The 21,659-nt window shown below is 37.7% G+C and overlaps 1 protein-coding gene across 8 annotated transcripts in view; it reads right to left on the bottom strand.

Annotated features, from left to right (window-relative positions):
• The window catches only part of LOC127570271 (catenin beta-1), a 47,687-nt gene extending 26,261 nt beyond the window's left edge, over positions 1-21,426 (bottom strand). For 2 of the 8 annotated variants that reach the window (XM_052015639.1, XM_052015645.1), the window contains exon 1: positions 14,484-14,576. The gene's annotated coding sequence lies outside the window, so the exon portion shown is untranslated. Of the gene's footprint in view, positions 1-11,492; positions 11,562-14,360; positions 14,379-14,483; positions 14,577-21,232 lie in introns of those variants that run through there. The other 6 variants (XM_052015646.1, XM_052015640.1, XM_052015641.1 and 3 more) reach the window with 6 other exon arrangements.
• Between the last annotated feature and the right edge of the window lie 233 nt (positions 21,427-21,659).

Below are 21,659 nucleotides of genomic sequence, written 5' to 3'. Positions count from 1 at the left end.
ACTACAGCACAGAAAACAGGCCATTCGGCCCTTCTAGTCTGTGCCGAAACATTATTCTGCTAGTCCCATTTACCTGCCCCCAGCCCATACCCCTCCAGACCTCTCTCGTCCATGTATCTATCCAATTTACTCGTAAAAGTTAAGAGCGAGCCCACATTTACCACATCAGATGGCAGCCCATTCCACACTCCCACCACTCTGAGTGAAGAAGTTCCCTCTAATGTTCCCGCTAAACCTTTCCCCTTTCACCCTAAAGCCATGTCCTCTCGTACTTATTATCAGTTTTGATCAACTTATTTATCATTGGACAGTTCAGAAGGTTCACCAGAATGATCCTAGATATGAAATAATCTTACTAGGGAAGGCTGCTCAGGGAGCTCCAGTTTCCTTCCACATCCTAAAGATGTGCAGCTTGATAAATTACCCAGATGTGTAGGCCAGCATCTGGGCAAAACCCAGTCATGGGGAGAAAATGTAAATTCCACACAAGACAGCACCCGAACTCAGAATTAAATCTGCATCCTTAAGGATGTGACAGACCAACTGTACACCATTCAGCCACAGTTACAGAAGGAAGTTTTCCCCACTGTTCTTGGAATGCAACAAAACTTTACAGAAAGGATGAGAGATTCAAAGAAGTGTAAGAAAGGCTTGAAAACCCCACTAATTTATCTTTTACCCATGTAGAAATGTATCAAACAACTCAAAAAAACAATTATACAGCAAAATATCTTCTGCTTTTGGCTGAAAGCACAGTACTTAAACTCTAGATTTCTACTATTACTGATTTACTCAAAGCAGGATGCAATACAGACACACAAGACTTCCTACCACAAACCACCGGAAGACCAGCTGAGGTGTAAACAAGCCAACAGATTGATGCACACATCATGTCAGACCAAAGCAGGGATATGTTACCTTTAAATTACTGTCCAAGTTGATATCAAAGTGACATTTAAATTTCTAATTTTCCTTGCTTCAAATTAGTTACTACAAAATTAATTGGAAAGAATCAAAATAGCATGTTTTTCCACAATTCTGAACAGTCCAATTTCTTCCAAAATGGAGACATGAATTACCTCTTCCATGTCTCAGCTGTCAGAATCACAGGGACATTATACAACTGAATCTACTCGTACAGATTGAAACTTTAGTTCATGTTTTGAATCTATAGTACAGATCTGCACTAATTAACTAATTCTAAGATCTAAAATTAACTAAGATCTGTACTAATCAGTAGCTAATTATCGTACCAGTGCAACTTTTGCTATCTAGAGGGACATCGTGCAAATGCAGGCAAATAGGACCAGCTTAGGTGGGCACCTTGGACAGCATGGACGAGTTGGGTTGAAGGGCCTGCTTCTGTGATGTATTACTTTATGACTCAGCCAGCAGCATTTTCGACTTAGAAATTTTCAGTTGGGACAGTTCTCGAAACGCTTGCGTAACCCAGAGAGCATCTATATTTAAAAGTTCTCCTGCTCAGAGAATGATAACAGGGGGTAATGTCTGTGGTCCAGCACCGGTCAGGTCAAAAGGGTACCAGACTGGAATTTCAATTTGTATTTTCTCCTTTTTTCACCCTTTTCCCAATTCAAGTGTTTGGGATAGTCAGTCAACAAAACTCTTAGAACTTCAGTCAAGACCAATTCTCCCTACATCCATAAATTATAAATTCCATCTGGAATTACTGATCAATTCTAGGTCCTCTAGTACCACAGAAAGAACGAGTACTCCAATGAACATCAGAACAAACCTGCTTAGAGTGCGATCTTCCACATTCACGTGACTTAGTATCCCAAGCTGGAAAGGCATTGGTGCTATATTTCTAAATATTCACATGACACTAATGTATTTTGAGAAAATGTTCATCAACTGAATTTAACCACACTTTGTAATGTTCACAAAGACAAATCTTAGACCATTTCAGATTAGCATCACATTAAAGCTGGTTACAACATGCAAAACAATGATAGCTGAAAAAAACAATTTTCTAACCTCACTTTTGAAGATACTAAAATCACAATGGTTAATTTCTGATTTGACATTAACAGACATTTAAAATTAAGGAAACTATTTCTTAAAAAAATCCTGTTTGATCTCTCCAAATGCACCAACATGCAACTTCTAAACAGAGGGAAATCAAAGTCAAAATACCTGAAAATAAAATCACTAAACATAACTGGCATTTAATAGTAGGTATGGTTTGCTGTACTTAGTCAATATAAATTCCCAAATCATTACTCACACCAACCTCTATCACAACTGATATCAGCTATTATTAATCCAGTCCACATCTGCTTTAACCCGGGACAATTCTCTCCACTTGGCATTTAAAAGGTAATCATGTTTAGATCTTCAAGTCAGTGAAAGTATCAAGTTTCACCTCTAGTTTTGAATTCCCTCCACACCCATATGAGTCACCGTCCCCAAGTCCAATGTACAGACTTGGTTTCATGCACATGGTTTACTCATTCAGCAACAAATGCTAGACAGCAGTTCAAAATTGCCTATTTACTAAACTTTAATCATAACTCTTTAGTGAAGCAATACATTCAAACCATATATGAAAAGACAGATCCAAAATAAACTCAAAGTAAAATCACTACAAGACTGAGTAATCATTCTGTTACAAACAATCTGAGGCATGTTCTCCCAAAAGGAAATGGTACAAGAGCTGTAGGCACAATAGTCTCAGGCCCTGATTAGTCAGGAAGGCAGACGTAGGAACACATTTATTCATTCACTCGTGGATACGATGCCACTGCCAAGTCTGATATTTATTGCCCATGACTGCAATGAACCTAGGTTTGTTAGGCCATCTCAGAAGACAATTAAGAGTCAAAGAGATTAAGACATTAACTTTCCTTTAACATTCCCTTCACAACATAGCACTGCTGTCAATATGGAAAAGCTGATATGGAGCAAACATGGCCATAATTAACATCCCCTCCACATGAAAAGTCAACTGCAGTCAACATGAAAAGGTAACACAAGTTCAAGTCATTAACAGATCTGAACACTGCTCTACGATAAATCACACAACATAGTCAACTTTTCTATTTTCTCTCCAGAATAATGCAAGCAGACAAAATTGAATATTTAGCCCAATGTATACTATTGTTACTAAAACAAATATTTCAAAACAAGAGGGCTGAGTAATCTACAGTTAATGAGGGTACAGAAAACCAATTACCCCTCTGTAATTAATCTGAATTAAATACTATACTAGTAGCTCAGTCATGCCAAAACAAACCCTAAATAGGGCCCCATGACCCAAAGTTGAACTTTGACAAAGTATCAGATAAACTTCATTTTACATTGTTTGCTTTTAAACTTTAAAAAATATTTCAGTTATACAAATTCACTATCCCTAAAACATTATCTTTTACAAACAAGCTTGACTAAAATACTGATAAGAAATATAGCTGGCGATTTACAAATAAACAAGAATGTTAGATCACATTTTAATAAAAGCTGCAAGTCTGTAGCCCTTGAATGGAAACCCTTATAAAAAGGACATGGCACTAATTCTGACAAAAGACACTGCCCACTTGACTTTCAAAGTTCCATTAAAAAAATAAGTTTCCATTAAAAAGTTATCTATTTTAACCAGCAAATAATTCTAATTTATTCCCTTTCATCAAACTATTGGTGGATGATGCAAAAGCAGGCAAGAGGCTGACCGTGGGCAATATGGGTTGCCACTCAAGAGATTGACCAAGAAAGTAGGTAGAGTTGTCGCAAAATTGGTGCCCTTCATATAGTTGGAAAGGTGCAGCTGATATGGGACTGGGGTCGATGATGAGAAAAGGGAGGGAGAAAGGGTAAGAGTTTTAACAAAACTGAATATGTATCATGCAACTAAAATTGAGCCAGATTACACTTGATCCAGCCTGCCATCCTCACTAATCCCCAACAAAAATCCACCAGCTGCTCCTACCTGCCAGATCCATCCATCAACTTAGATGCCTCCACTCCATGGCCTAGGACTGCACTGTGATTACCCTTTGACAGCACACTATCATTGACATTTTCGCTGTTCCTGATATTGAGTGAGATTTTATAACAAAAGCCATGGGGCCAGATGAAAGCACATCTGGGACACAAGTTCTCAAGCCTCTGTTGTGGTTATCAAGGAGCACAGCAAATTAGTTGCATCAGCCCACACCAGAGCTTGATCTGGCGCACTGCTGACAAGCTCCAATATTCAAAGCATAATATACAAAGTTATTTTGGAGTAAAATAATAAAAAATTTGAGAATACAAAATCCATTTTTAAACTGCACCACAGAATGTTGTATACTTGAATCTTCACAATGTGAATTCTAGCTTGAGAACTTGGAATCAAATTACCAAAAGAGATTATAAAATTCAGAAGAAACTCAATTACAGATTAGAAACATGATTTAGAGGTTAAGGATTTTAAGTATGACATGTACATTTTAATTATATCTCCCAAAATTATGTAGTATTTTTAGTTGCCTCAAAGTACTAGTTCATCCTGGATTTTGAGGTCTGATAATTCCCTAGAGGTAGTGAAGTATTTTTTGAAAAATATTCTATCAACTTCTTAGAAAATCAATCTCAGAAGTCTATGTATGAGATCAAATGAATCAGAAGGTCAGACAACCTTGAGAAAAAGACAGTTAACATAGTTGATGACTATCTGAAGTTTTGGAAGGGTCATTTACCTGAACTATTTCTCTTTGCAAAATGCCACAGAGTATTTCCAGCATTTTTGTTATTTCAGATTTCCAGTATGTGGATTTTTAAACAAAAATAACCCACTTGTTTCAGGCTAAGAAACTGCACCACCAATGCCAAACCAAGAATTTCCAATCAATCCTGTTCTTAAAATAACTGAAACTAAATGAACCATGAATTTTGACAAATTGGTTCAATTGGAGAATACATTTCATTTAGTCAGAATTTTCTTTTGAAGTCAAATTTCCAGTAAAGTATGTCAAATGTCCATTGACTCGATACCAAAGTACAATATATATCCATTACTGAACAATCGTTCACTGCACGTGCGCTAAGGTGCTACTAATTTAATGCCTCCATCCAAAATATAACAGAATCATTGGATCAATGTAAATCATTAGGTCCTGAGTCTGTATCAGCACTCCTGCTCTTTCCCCTCATTTTTTTTTAAAAAAACACTGAACTATTTCATCAACAAACATGGCAGATCTCCAAAAATCTTGAAGTGCTGTGAACAACCAAATTTGACAACCAATAGCCCAGCAAAATAACGCATTAACAGGCTGCCTCATCCCTCAGCTGACAAATAGCATGCTACTAAAAAAACTGCAAAAAGGGAAACTAAGTTAAAAATTCCAAAAAGTGAAAGTAATGTGCAAAAGTATTTACCAAGCCCTACAAACGAAACCTGGATAGCATTAAGTTCAGAATTAAATGGGGTTTCCCTCCAAGGTATTCCTTCCTCCCCCAAAATACCATGGTCAAAACTGCTTAAAAATCATAGCAACAATTAAGAACTCAGAAGCATAGTTCTGAAGATTGGTGTCACCACAAAACAAATGCAAGATTATACAAGTTAAACCGGTGCAAAAATAAATTCCAGTCAAGATTCTTGGTCATAATTGACCAAGGTTTTGGTTAATCAACTTAATAGCACTTTCAATATCTGAAGCACCTCTCTGAAAATTCAAATGTATTACATTAAAAACATTTGACTAGTTGTGTGTGACAGAAAAACTATTAAAATAACAAAATGCATTGTGTAAATGTATCTGTCAGTCAAAACTATTGTATTTTTCATTTCCCCAGCCACCATTAAGCCAACTTCGATGTCCAATTACACCCAAGACCGAAATCTATTACTGCCTTGAACAATACTTGCTCACTAAGTAGTGAGCAACATTCCATTTGCCACTTATTACGAGGTGCAAGGCCACCAGAAAACCAAGTTCTTGGGAAAAACAAAAGCTCGTCCAAGTCACTGCAATCTCTACTGCAACGTGGCCAGTCCAGAAGTACTTTAGCACAAGATTCCCAAAACCAAACTATGCCGGAACCCTGTGATCCTAGTTTGAAACCAACAAAAGTGAGTGCATAATCTAAGAACGTCTTCAGCATAAAAAGCAAACTTGTTGTAACACAATAGGTTTGATTTAAAAATCAGCAAAGCAACCAGTCACCATGCAGCCTGGCGCAACAATTCATGCCCTATGAATCAGACAGCAGAAAAAAACTCCGTAATAGTTTTCCATAACCCCAATGGCAAGCTTAACCTTTTCCAGAAGTGCTGACGGTGGACTGTTTCTAGAAAAACATGAACCAAAATATATCAAGCACACATTTAAGGAGCCATTTCAAACAGGAGCACAGACACAATCAGATATGCAACCATTTGTTAGAAAACATTCAGCTTTTACTTTGGCCTTTTTTTCATCTCCACAATGAAAAAATCTCAATTACCTTGGCAGCAATCATGGCCGGTGCTGCTCCAGAAATGCAATCTACACAGGCTTTTATAGGACAAGGATGTCCCTCTTTCCCCCACCCCCCAAACACCAACTAAAGTACATTGCTCCTCCACAGAGGGCAATATTCAAGAGTTAACTGAAAGTTACAAGTATAAGAGCAATCTACAGGAACTGAAATCTGACACCTCATTTCTCAATTTTCAAAATTCTAAATATTTTCAGACGAAGTGCCTAAGTGACGATAATTGTAAAATGTAATAACAAAATCATTAGAAGTGGCAGCAAATTAATGGAATCCTGAATTTAGATCAAAACCCTCAGCCTTGCAGTCAACTAAAGTCAAACTGGACATCCTGAGGTGGCCTGCCAAATGTACAGGAAGTAAATTTATGCCAACCTTGAATACAAATCAAGTCTACTATTTTAGTCCAACATACTGCAATCAAGCAAAATACAAATAGGCTGGTAAATTTTTTTAATTGACTTAATTGAGCCCATCATTAAACATACTTAACCCATTCACTAACTGCCCTTAAAGTATTCACTAGACACCCAGGCCAGGGAAGAATCAACCATGTAACAGAGGGTCCAATATCATCACTCCAGTTAAAGATAATTATACAGTGTAGGAAATCTGCTATGGTAAAACAGTTAGGGTTTAAGCTTTATGTTCAACCTAACTGATGAAGGCTGCGTCTTTCAGATTAGTTAAGTTCAACATTTCCAGCTCATACCTTCAGAAAATTGTAAAGCCTCTGGATTGTTAATCTAGTAACCAGTAGTGTTATTTTGTTATTTACAATCTCTGGGAATGCACAGGGTTAACAGCCATGTGTTTATTCTTTTATTATTGATGAGCAAAATCTGTAATATTCCAGTGACTGCCAACTAACCACATCCTTTAAGCTATCCAGCTGACAAAAAATATCCCACTAATACCATATTTTCCCAGTTTTTAAGAGTACCCTCATTTCCCCCACCCCCTATAAAGTGATTAGAATGTGCTATTAAAATAAAAGCATTTAGTTCCCAACAATGTGCATCACTTTACAGTGTTGTCTGTTCTTACTCCTCCACACATATGGAATTCATCTTACAACTTCAAAGGACCAGCAGTCTCTATACACCTCACTGTAACCACACAACACTTACATTCCTTCCAGTGTGCCATACCGATTGCATTTCCAGAACCACAACTTTAAAAGCAGTCTTCTGCTGGTATTGGCACAAGTTAAAAATTCTTTGAAATAAAGTAGGCATTGTACAAAGACCAACTTTACAGCCTTTATAAACTGCAAAGCAGGAAGCCATTATGAAAATGAACTATGAAAGCAGTCTGAATTAATTTGAAATCTGTTCGAACTCTACTACCAAGACAACTTGACGACTTACTGCTGAAAATCAAAACCTAAACCTGTATCTTTAAAAATAATTACAAAATTATCAGCAAAAGTCTGCATTTTATTAATTCACTATGATTCCATCTTTCCAATTGCTTACACAAGAAATATCCAAAACTGAATTCAACTTTGAAACAATCATTCCAAAGTTTTTTTTCCCCATGATTACAGACAAAAATACTGGTAAAAATTTCAGCATACAATGAAACTTTTTCTGGCCACACAAAATGTGGATTTCAGTAAGACCTTTGACCATTTCCACATGGCAAGCTGATCAAAAAAGCAGAAGTCCATGGAATCCACAAGAGTGTGGCAAATTGGATCCAAGAATTAGTTCAGGTCAGGAAGCAAAGGATGGGTGCTTTTACTGTTTTCATTGGGGTTCCAAGGGGCTCAGTACTCAGCCCATTGGTTTCCACAGCATACATTTTGAATTCACTCTTAAATGTAGGGGGCATGATAATGACATTTTCACATGATACAAACAATGGCAGTGTGGTTGAATAAGAAGGAAACTTTAAAATCAGCAATGTGATTGGCCAAATGAAATCCAACCCAGATATGTGCAAAAGTGATGCATTTGATCAGATACAAGGCAAAAGAATAAACAATAATAAGACCATACTGAGTACTGTGAAGAAGTATTTTGAAAATCCTTAATGACGCAGTGGTTAAAAAGCCATTCAGGATTCTTTCCTTTTATTAGCTGTGGCAAAGAGAACAGGAGCTGGGGCCTTATGCAAAAACTGTTCACAACACCAGTTACACCACAGTCCAAAGGTAACATGCAATTCTAGCAACATTATAGGAAAGATGCAAGGTGCAAATGAGATTATGGAGATATTGCCAACAGGCAGACTTTAGCCATGAAGGAAGGATTTATAGATGCATAGAGTTATACAGCACAAAATCAGGCCCTTCAGTTTACTCATCCATGGCATCCAAGATGCCTATCTAAACTAATCCCATTTACCTGGACTTGCATATATCCTTCTAAACCTTTTCCACCTATCTGTCCAAATGTCTTTTAAACATTGTAATTGTATCCACCTCTACCACTTCCTCTGGCAGCTCATTCCATATACCCATCACCTTCTGAATAGGAAAATCTTTCCCCTTAAGCCTATGCCTCTAGTTTTAGACTCCTCTGCACTGGGAAGACTATGACCATCTACCCTATGTCCCTCATGATTTTATAAACCTCTACAAGATCACCCATCAGCTTCCTTCACTCCAATGAAAACAGTCCCAGCCTATTCAATCTGACCTTAACTCAAGCCCTCCAGTCCCAGCAACATCCTTGTGAATCTTTTCTACCCCTTCTCCAGCTTAATCACATCCTTCCTGTATCATGGCAACCAGAACTAGACACAATACTCCAAATGCAGTCAAACCAACATTTTGTACAACTGTAACATGACATCCTAATTCTTGTACTCAATGAAGGTAAGCATTCTGTATGTCTTCTTCACCAGTGTCTACCTGTGTTAGATTGGAGAAGCTAGGACTATTTATTTCAGAACATGCTGGGGGAGACTTAATTGAGGATAATAAACTTGAGGGACCTAGCTAGATGGACAGGAAGGACCTATTTCCCCTGGGAGAAGGATCCAATTAATTGGTAAAAGGGGGAAAACATCCAGAACTTCATTATCACACCCCTTACATTTGTCCAAACCTGACTTGCAGGATTAAGGGCCAAATGGTATGTGGCAGAACTAGGTTGGGTTGTTCTTTTTCACCAGCAATGAAACAACAGGTTGAATGGCCTCTGTCATAAATTTTATGCAACCTTAAGCAAAATATTCATGTATGCTATGCCATCCATAGTCTCAAAAGCCAAGCAACTGCACGTAATTTGTTCAAGTAATTAAGTCTGACAGCTGTTCGCACAAACAAAAAACTGGAAATACTGGATCAGCAAATGGTAAAAAAAATGGGTCTGTGTTTTTGAGACATTCACTTCAAGGTATTCTACCTTGGGTTAAGGTTAAGCCCATCTTTTTCAGATGTTGAAAGGCTGAATACCTCCAAGTAACATGGCATGTTTAGATTAATATTCAGCTCCATAACCAAGATTCACTTTAAAATATTTCACATAGCTACAATATTTTAACAACTAGATATTATATCTTGGATTGCTGGCACATGTCAGCAAGCTGCTTCTCCTTAATGAAGAAAAATTGGAATGGGTATAAAGATATAGCTAGTCTGGAAACCATTTACATTCCATTAGCTCAAATCAAGAGTATTCCATTTAAATACATTACCAAGACCATATGAAATGTCAGCCATTTCACCTCAGTACCTCAATATACTTAGGCCAATCATTCTGAAAGTTTCATAGCATGACATTTACAGCACAAAAACAGGCCATTCAGTCCTACAGTGCCCAGCCTCCTCAGAGCCCTTCTATTCCTAGCCTGTTTAGCCAGCTTCCCCTCAAATACCTCTTTTTTTTAATTACATGTTCTGAGGTCCATATTTCCATAGAGAAAGATAATTTGGCCAAATACTGTTCTCACAGGTACTACCCAGGAGTACATACGCTCAATGCCCACCAATCAACCCTCCTAAAATCTCACATCTCCATTACTAAATATGTGAAAGCTTTTTGATTGGAGAGTATTTACAAAAAAGTTTGGAAACCTTGAAGACACCAGATTTTTTAAAAATAGTAAATGGTAGAAAGAAATGGTATCTGCACAGAACAAGCAGATGAATGACTCAGGATCCAACAAAATCTGATGCAACTTGCAAACAAAATCTGTCATTCCTCCAACCAAAGCTCACTGGCAACATTTCATGACCATTTCGGTTGTTGTTTTCTATTGGCTGAAGGAATGTTGCCTTAGAACAAATGATTTGCAACCACTGGGACCAACACTCAGATGGAGGAACTCAGCATGTCAGGCAGCATTAAGGGAAATGAACAATGGACGCTTCAGGTCGAGACCCTTCATTTCAGTGACATTGGGAATAGGCAGGTGTGCCTTATTTCAAAAGGTACTTCACTAAAGTGGCAGTCTGGATTACATATTAAGAGTCAAAAATCCATCAAGTGAAACAAAATTCTCTGACTAAATACTACATTTTATAATTTCCATTTTCAAGTCCAAAGCCTTTGCCTACATTTAGAACACAGCATTAACTGAACAGTTTAGTTTCCTGCATACTAGCTAAATAAAATTAGAGATCCAGTCTACCAGGCACCATTCTGAAATCTTAGTTCCCAATAAAACAAAATCATCCAATTTGGTGTAGGGATTAAGTGGTAAAAGAATGAAAAACAAATCTTTCACCTCCCCCAACTATTGGCAGCAACTTATCTAAAGGTGACTAGATTTGTGAAAAACAACAGGCATGGTTAATAACTAACTCAACTCTTTAGCATACCAACGTTTTTTGTGCTCCAGCAGCTCTTGGATTCGACAGAACCACCTAAAGTTGCTGCAAAACAACTAGGAATTCAGCAAAGAACAAAAGTGAATTTTTTCTGCTCTCTCAAACAACTGCCATATTTTGTATTATATATTATGCATTATAAATGGTGGAAAACATACTATATTCTACTTAATTACCCTCAAATAGAGTGACATTTCACTAGAAAGCAAAAGAAAGGGTCACATTGAATTACCAAATTCTTCGTCACTCTCCTTATTGTTTAGACTTTCCAAATATAGTCCAAATGGATTATGACTGTGAGCTAGAGATGAGATAAAAAGGGTACAAATTACTAAGTTAAATTCATCAATGCCATTCAGACATCTATGTTACAGGTAATAATAAAATGAGATTTCAAGTGTAGAAGGTACTTCTGCAGTATCAGGCTAAACATGAAAAGAATGCAAATTATACGAAGTAAATTTTTCTTTCAGTTCAAACAATTCTGATGTGACACTGCAGCTGAATTCAAGTAACCTTTATGATGGTGAAACTACATTGATTTTATTTTTTAAAAATACTTTCCCTGTAAGTTCTCACTCAATTGGAAAGTTAAAACAAACTGCAATTTTAAACTGCAAGTAATGGGAGTTAAAATGCAAACTACTGTGAGCTCCAAGAGTTGCAAATTTTGTTCTATTTTCTTGAATATATTTACTTTCTTTTACTTGTAAAACACATCAAACACAATAAACTTAAATCAAAGCAACATATTCAAATATATTATTCCAACAAAGCAAATTAGTGTTTAAGCAGCACTGTAAAAGAAAATCAAATTTCAGCAGATTAACACAAACTCACATAAACTCCTCTACAGCAAAACACTGCTTTCCAAACACTGCATGCCTGGCAATGCATCTCAATTACCAATAGCAAACTATCCATATCACAGAACCTGGTCAGCCTAATACTCATTAATGAATCTCTCTCAATTACTGTGGCAAGGGCACAATTTGAACCGTTATAACAATTTGCAACTACAGAAATAAAATTAGCTATATATCACCACTGCTTACACAGTATTAGCAATAAGAATATTAACATAAAGCACATTAAAACTAAGAAATATTCCTACAGAAAATCAAACTTGTCTAATCAACTGTCTATAAATGAACCACAAAACTAGAACCTTGAATTATGATCACAGATCTATGCTGAAGGAAAATCTGATGAGGATGCCAGAATGTTAAAAATAAGCTCTTGGGAGTTTGGAATTCGTGGTTACAATCCATTTTTGAGGCAACTGGTAAATTATACAACTGATATATAAAGGTTTTACCAAAATTGCACAAGGAAAACCATCAAGCCTAACAGCTGCACATTTCAATAGTTTTAAATCAAAAGTGTCCATATTTGAACTACATTATTTGGAGCTCAATGGCAAAACAGAAGAAAACATCATTTTCTTATTTAAAGAATATCAATAGTCACTAGATCCTTGCTTTCATGTGCCCTTCCTTCCTCAAAACTAATGAAACTCCTTAAATAAACATGTAAAACAAACATGCAGGAATAAATTCAAGCTCAGATTCTGAATTCACATAATATACACACAGAAACCTGAATTTTCCCAAGGATTTAAATCAATGTCCACCAACTCAATTTGGGGAAGGAATTAAAGTTAAACACAAAACAACCCATAATTATTTCAGTTCTGGCAAAAAAATTAATTAGTAAGAACACAAGAACTTCAAGAGAAAATGTCAGACACACATTTTAACTTTATTTCTACCAAAATGAACTTGGGCATGGACTTTAGCAAAGGTTTTTTTTAAACATACACTTTAAAGCTAAATCTGCATCAGCTCATTTGCTCCTATTCCCTCCTTCACAGGTAGATAACTTTTCACCAACTGCTTATGTTAGCAAATCTCTATTTGCCCATCACTCAAACCATTCCTTCAGTTACCAAAAATTCTTTTAAAATGCAAATTCCCAACTGTCTGATTCTGGCCAACTCATTTGAGTGTTAATGAGCAAGTTAAGTTTTGCACAACAATTTGATTCTCACACTTTCCCTTCCAGCTCCAACCCAAGACTAATTCCATGCCACAACCTGTACACTTCCTGAGCATAGCCAGTTCAAGTCTCCTTATTGAGCTGAAAGAACAAGACCACACTCTAGCACACTGCTTACCCCATCAGGTAAATGGCTACCTCCAGTCTGGGAACTCATCTTCACAAAGACAAACTGTCCAGGAGTAGATAAACATAAATAAGCCCTTCCCCTCAACAAATCATGTAAATACTATATCAGCTGTATACAGAAGATAACTGATTTTTATATGTATCTAGAGATCAGCTTATTTTCTTTCAATTCAATGACACTGTTTAAACCATCAGAAAAATCTATTTGCTTATCACTCAAACCATTCCTTCAACAAAATTTTCCCTAAGGGGCTGGGGCAATAACTACCCCCTTTACCTCTCCAGCATATATGTGCCAACATCCCAGAGCAGGTACGCCACAACTCCTCAGCATGGATATTTAGATAAACCATTCTTTGCAACCCAGCAAAACACAACCCCACCTACCCAAACGCACCCATACACTGGGTAAACACCAGGAACCCACTTCCTCCCTAATAAATAAACATCTGCACCCCAAGTCCAGATAAATAAGACTGCCAGAGGACAAGTAAGCCACCCAGTTACACATAAATACTTCGGATCACCTCTTCCCACAGCCCTCCTCCACCCAATAACCCAGGCAAATGCCCCAACCCACCACCCAACGGCACTGGGTAAATGTCTACTCCTTTCACCCAGCTGTCCCATTAATCCCAACCCAGCACACCTGGTAAACACTTGGCCCGCACGCCCCGGCGAACCCCCCCCCCCCCCGGTAAACACCACTCCCCCCTCCCCCGCGGACCCCCTTCCCCCCAGTACACACCCGCTTCCCCCCCCCCCCCAATAAGCACACTCTCCCCGCGCTCCGGAGAGTCTGGACACCGACTTCCCCAGCCCCCAACGCCGAGACCAGCCCAGCGCCCTGCCCCGCGGGAGGAACTGGGGCAGTCGCCCGGCCCGAGGCCGCGCCTCCCGGGCTCAGTCTCACCCGCGGCCACCACACCACGGGCGCCTAGCCCGGCAGCGACGGCGCCCCTTGGCTCCCGCTGAACAGCTGCTTATCTAATGCTGCCCGCCGTACGGCTCCAGGCCGGCAGCGCCCTGCCCTCACCGTGCGGCCGTGTATCACCGCCACTCCCTCTCCACCAGCCTCCGCCACCGACACCCACACCAAGCAAAATGGCGACCGGCAGCAGCGCTGCTTTTAAAGGAACGACCGCGCGGTCGTGCAACTCCGCCAGCGACAAGTAGTGCGTGCGCCAAACCAACAGCTGGGAGGAGAGGGGGGAGTGATAACTGCACGGCCGCATAAACCTGACTTGCAGCTCTTCATTTCCAAGAACAGTAGAGCAGAGAAGATAAATGAAATATAATATTTCAAGTTAATCATAAATGGATTTATTCTGTGCTTGAGGAATTAGAGCGTCTATCACTCCCGCTCTACTTCTTACCACCCCCCCCTCCCCGTTAACTCTGTTCCCAAGGGCCGAGGCTGGCGGCTGGATGTGGGGGCGCGGTGCTGCGGCCTCCCCCAAGAGCGGAGGTGCTCGCGCTGAAATGTCGGCAGCCGCTCGCGAAGTGGACGGGGAGGTGTGCAAGTTGCAAACTCCGGCCGTGTACAAAAGGGCGGTAGTCCTCCCGTTGTTTGCATCCCTCCCCGTCTGCATTCCAGTCTGCCTTTATCGCAGACTCTTTTCAACTTCTTTCGTCCATTTTCCTGCCTTTGCACAAGTTTGTTATCCGACTGAGAGACATTTTACTTAGTTTAAAAAGTATTTTCCGAACTTCAAAGAGTTCGCTTTGCAACACAAAAGACGGCAAGGATTGTAGAGTTACGGAAAACAAAGCTACCCAGTGCATTCCTTTGCACTTTGGACAATTTTATAATTTTGTTATTTGCATCACTGATTTATTTAGTTCGTTTTTTAAAAAAATGTTTTAAACCCTTCCAACTATTTTCAACGTAAAACATAAAGTCTATTGTACGTGAGAGATTTTCATTTTGCTGGAGCAGTGTGCTAAATTTGCGGATATAGTCGTCTTAAAGGCTTCGGTTACAGCTTCCCACACAAAGGAAAATACAGAAGAGTGCGTGGAGCATTGTTGCGTTCAAATACTAAACATATTGCAATCTTATTACCGAAAACAAAAGTGATTTATTTTTAAACAGAGTAAAACAACGTGATGCGTTATTTACAAGTTTGCATAGATCGCCTGACAGGCTGATATAGCAAGGCAAAGGAACATCAACTTGTGTCCCTATTCTATCTTTGTTAATACACTCGCATAAATTCTACTTTAAGCCGCATAAAAACACTTACACTCATTTAAAAAGGGAGGATCTTGTAAAACAAATAAAACTGCAGATGCTGGAATCTGAAACCAGGACTAATGCTGGAAGAACTCAGCCAGTCAACTAACATCTGTGGAAAGAGAAACCAGTCAACGTTTTGGGTAAAAGACCCTTCATCAGAGCTGGGGGCTGGAATCAAAACAGGGTCTTATTTCATATTTGCAACACTGAACCTGGAAGCTTAACATTTAGATTTTTATATATTTGTGGCAACATGTTGAAAATTTCATTTTTATGTCATAAAAAGTTCATTAAAAGATGTATGGTGTTGAAGAATAAATTTAAAAGCTTTATGACACTGAGCTGCACATTAAATTTATTCAATCAAAGTATGAATGTGTCACTGGCAAATCCAGCATTAATTGCCCCTAATTGCCTTTGAGAAAGTGGGGGTGAGCTGCCTTTGTGAACCACCGCAGACCTTCTCCAGTACTGTTGGAGAGGGGGTTCCAGGATTTAGACCCAGTGGCAAGGAATGTTCATATCCCAGATCATGTATTTAACTGCATTGTGAATGATCATGATTGCCTATTAATTATTAACTAATGCAGATAGAACCTTTGTGATTTTTTTTAAATTTTCAAGAATTTTAATGCAGAAATCTCTCTCACTGTCTTGCAACTCAGTATTTTCTGAAATAAGAACAGGAAGTATTGGAAATACCTAGCAAGTCAGGCAGCATCTATGGAGAGAGAAACATTTCAGGTCAATATCCCTCCATCAGAACACACTGGTTTTCTCCCAATAGATGCTGTCTGGCCTGCTGAGCATCGCCACTGCTTGCTGCAGTGCTTGGAAATCACCAGATTTCCAAACATCTGCAGTTTTTTTTATTTTCAATTTGTGTTTTCTGAGTTCATCTTAGAGATGGCGTTATAGGATGTGACAAGCTGTGACTCTCCGATCCATGACCTCACTGAGCGCATCTCCAGTATGAGTATGGGAACATGTCATAGTCTCTCAAAGACTATGGGAATGAATCTCCCTGGGCTTATTTCAAAATGGATTGGGTGACAGCCTATTTCATTCCTGAGTGTTGTGCCGAGTTCTTTTTGGAAGCTGTATTTCAATATTTACTTTTTTTTAAACCCTCTTTCTCTCCTGTCCCAATTCACTGCTGCCCTTCACCCAGATAATGGGAGAAGATTAGCATGAGGTACTCGCGTTCTGACAGCCATTTCTCAGAGTGAAAAGCTTGGACCTTCCTTGTGGAACTGTTACCAAGATGTGGAACTCAAGTACATGTGGAACCCAAACACTCAGGACTGGACTAAGATAATGGATTTAATTTTTCTATGTCTCCTATTTTGATATATTGGTACGTTCTTGGTTATGGGTAAGCTGCATTTCAGTTGGTTAGAAGGTTGTGGATTCAATTCCAATACCAGAGATTTGAACACAAAGATCAAGTGCAGCACTTAGAGAGGACTAGATTGTTGAAAGCACCATGCAGATGCGACGTTAAACCAGGGCCTTGTCTGCTCTCAAAAGGTCATAAAAGAGCCAAAGGCTCTATTTCAAGGAAATCCTTTTTTTTTCAGCTGTGTACGATCTGTCTCCTAACCAGCATCACAGAATTATCTGGTCATTGTGATTTATGGAATCCTGCTGAACATAAAATGGCTGCTGCTCTCTCCTGCTCTGCAACAATGACTAGACTACAAAAAGAGCTTCTTCACAGCAAAGGAATCCCTGAGTCAGACCTGAACACTGTCAAGTAAACACAAATCTTGTCATACGAGATTCACATGAAAATAAATTATTTTTAACTGACTTGAATGTATGTGATTCAATTCAAAGAAAGATCAGTGCATTAAATTACACCCAACCACAGTATTGTCCTTTCATGGAAGTCATGAGGTTTGAACCTTAGCAGAAGTTCTCATTCTTTAAAGGCAGAGTGACATAAGATATTGCAATTAGAGACAAGTGAATGGCCTCTCATGAAATTAATCCCTGCCATTTCTCTGTGCACAAAGGGATCTGGAGAAATTGGACAACCAAAAGGTGAATCACACATTTCCAGGAGCCAGTGCACTTTGCAGCATCTTTGTGCAACAATTATCAGTTGAAGAAAGAGTCAAAGAAACAACTCAAAGATTCAAATATTACTCCACCTGCATGGACAAAGCTCAGGCAGTTGATACCAAACACAATCAAATGATTTTAAACTTTGGACATTTCAAGATTCTGGTTAGCTGCTGTATGAACAAAAGTCATTTCTCCTCATTGAACCTAATGATTTGTTTCCTGCATAAGAACAAAATGCTTTAAATCTTTGGGAAATTAGAGGAAGGAGAAGGTCATTAATCCTGCGAAGCTGTGCCAGTGATTACTTCTGTAAGACTATTGATAATTATCGATCTGGAAATGCTCGTGCACCCATCAAGGAAAATATATACAAACCAAATTTACCACAATAAATCAGGATACTGAGCAATAAAACTGTGTGACGATAATAATTTTCCTGCCAAGATTATGAGGGAGTTATATCAGCCATGAAATAAATTGACATTTCTGAAATAGTTTTTTCCAGTATTCTATTTTCTCACAGTGAGAATGTGTGAGTCAGAGCATTGTGGTTTATATAGAATTAGGATTGTCGATGCACTATGAATTTTAATAGGTTGTGACATAACTAGCATACAACTTAAACCAATATATTTTAATACTGTACCTATGTGTGTTACTTTCACTGATGAAGTGTATTAAAAAACTCACAAGGCCATTTTAATGTTCGTGGTAGGAGATTACAGCCCTTTGTTATAAATGCTAATGTATAATATTGATCATATAACAATGATTTCTCACTGTAGCATGGTAAGATATGCCACAATTTTTCAATTGTAACATACATTCATTACAACTCTTACTTAAATACAGCCTAAAAAAATTGAATAGCATTTTTCTCTGGTTCCCAAAAAGAGATTGTATCTTACATCAAGATGTGTAATTGAGTCAGATTAGTGCTTATTGTAGTTACTAATTTAGGTTAATACACTGATATGTTTGGAATTGGAATTTTTAGCTATCGTGAAATATTAAATATAATGAAATTTGATTATTCCATTTGGTTAAATATGGTTCAGGAGTAATGTAATGCTGAGCAAAATAGCCAGATAAGTATAGACTCGGTTTTAACTCCATGTCATGCTGAAGAGTGGAAAAATAAAATCACTCAAGTATTTAATATTTTTGTTACTAAACTTGCTAATAACTGCTCTGCCTATACATTAACTCTCCAAATAATAGTACTGCATAGAATAATTATTGTGTGCTTTTTTTTTCAAGAGCATGTTAAATGAAGGCATTACAGGGATATGTTACTGTTCTTTGCTATTTATAGTGGAGTTGCAAACATATTCCTTTAGAGTTTCTAAAAAAAACAACACAATGCGGAAATTGAAACTAATTAATGCTGGCTTGTAGCTTATGTTTGTATTGCCAATATGTGCTGATTTCTTTTAAAAACGTAAATCAAAAATATATTTATATATCAATGTACTATGGACATTGCAAATTCACCCCTACTGCAGTGTTAAGGAAATCTCGGAGAGCACTAATTTTATTTAGTTCAATATTTCTATTTTTGTGGACTAGAATACACATTCCACCCAAAAGAAAAGCTCGGTTGTTTGATCTGGTTGTTGGTTCATTCAAACTGCATTTCTCTTTCACTCTGTAGTTCAAGGGTTTAAAGTGATAACAGGTTTGTCACATATATTCGCAAAATCAAGTAACTCTCATTTGGAAAGAAAATAACAGAATGCCTATAAAACAAGAAAAAATAATATTTTTTGTGACAGATAACCTTTGTTCAAAATAATATTTTAAAATGTAGAGCTTGCATTATTTCTATATACCAACAGACAAAAGGTATCTCACAAATATTTTTGAGAAAATAAAGCTACATTAAAGAAAGATACTAAAATGTGTTTAGCACAAGGTGAAAATATTAACTGCTTATTTTCTTCAAAATTAGAAAATATTCTACATAGATAATTGGAAAATATTTGTATATCTAACCCAATTAAACAGCATTAATCTTGAACCTCTTAATGCTCTTTAAGATAAAATAGATTTACCCCAGCCCTATTTATTCATTGATGTATCTACTTTTATGAAGCATTGTTGTATTGTTTCGTAGATATATGAATGCCACATATTGATATATTTTGTACCTATCCCTAAGTATTAATGTCTTTGAGCTACCTAAATAAACTACCAATATTCATAGATATACATATTTACTGACAGAAGCATTATCCACCCTAATGCATCAAAGGTATTAGAGGCATGCTGATTAATCACCACTTACAGATAGATGATCAAATTTATTTCACAGATTTCATGTTACCACAATGTCTACCGCCTATTGTGCAACTGGACAAGCTGTGTTGACAAAGACAAACATGAAGTTTTAGGGATTACTTCAGTCATTTAAAAAGCTACGTCGGATGTTCGTTGTGGTTACAAAGCAAATACAATTTCTGAAAGCATAATTGTATTTTTAGCAAGATGATGCTTTTCTCTGATAAATATCTTTGTTCATGTTAAGGACAAATAAACTTTATTTCATTAATATTGCTAAATGCTACATGTATTTCACAGTTTCGATTAGAACCTTCTGTGTATAAATATTGAAAGGAAGTCTTCGGAGCACTGGCTTTGTGACCTTCACATGAAGATTATTAATAAAATCCGCATAGTCCCCTATTTAACTCCAGGAGTGTTCCACGGAATAGTTTTTAATTAATTCCAATCAGGTGATATTTGAATTAAAGCACACTACATGGTTTTTCAATTCATCTTCATCATTTTAAGTGTTATGACTATAAAGAATAATGATGTTTTGAAAGTTGTGTAACTGGAAACTTACCTTCTGAATGCTGTAAAGCAATAGTTGGGTAAAATACTATCGCCTGCGCACAAAGAGAGTGACTGCGGCAATGACCAGTGCCTTTATTCAGATATCCAAGAGCAGCTTTGGAAAAGCAGTCCCAGAGTCTAATATTTCAAGGTAGCACTCATGCTTGGAATGTTGTATTCACCGCATATTTGAAATAAAACCGAAAAATAGCGTGTCAACCAACTTGACAAAGAAAAATAATAAAGGGAATGTGACGCGTCAAAAGAAAATTGGGAAAGTTTCATATTCCATTATCTGTTAAATATTTCTTTTACTGGCTTGCCGCCGAATACGAAACAAGAATGCCTTAATTTTAAGTTATTGGTGTCCGTCTTTCACATTTTGAGTCTTTAATCCTTGAAAAGATTGAAGACATTCCAATTGCAAGAAAGATTAGATACACAAAGGATTCTGGGACTGCAGATGTGGACTGCGACAAAATGTTTCAATAATCTGTGTGAATATTTCAAATCAAAGCATGTTAAAAATAAAGTCGAAGAGCACCACCTGAAATGCAACATTAATCAGACAATTTATTGTTTTTACAAAATGTACCGTTTGTGTTTTTACGGTCTAGCCACATTTAAAACTCACTTACGTATCCAGAGCACGCAGTTGCATGAAATCGATAATTTTTGATCTTCTGGTTAGCAGGCAACATGGTGAGCTATTGCGGAGACTGCAGGCAGTAGACACGTTCTTGTCAATCACTAAATATATTTTGAACAACAAAGCTGCCCAGCATCTCCTCAAGAAAATGGCATAGTAATAAGTGCGTATTTATAAATCCCCGGCAACATGAAAATGTAAGACTCATTCATCGATTTAAATTATAACACTTTTCATAGGGAGTGAACAGCTGATCTGAATATAATCACATCTCACTAGGTCTGTGGCTTCTGTTTAGAGAAATTACGCAGAGGGCAAGTTCTTAAGAACATCCCTGCTGTGCAGAGTGAAAACCATGAACAAACCAAAGACAGAATTCATCTGTGTTTATGTATTATCGACAATGAAATCCTAGC

Source organism: Pristis pectinata, chromosome 5 (assembly GCF_009764475.1).
Source record: "Pristis pectinata isolate sPriPec2 chromosome 5, sPriPec2.1.pri, whole genome shotgun sequence".
Taxonomy (NCBI): domain Eukaryota; kingdom Metazoa; phylum Chordata; class Chondrichthyes; order Rhinopristiformes; family Pristidae; genus Pristis; species Pristis pectinata.
Note: the sequence above shows the minus strand (reverse complement) of the source record. Positions and strands in the feature narration are given on the sequence as shown.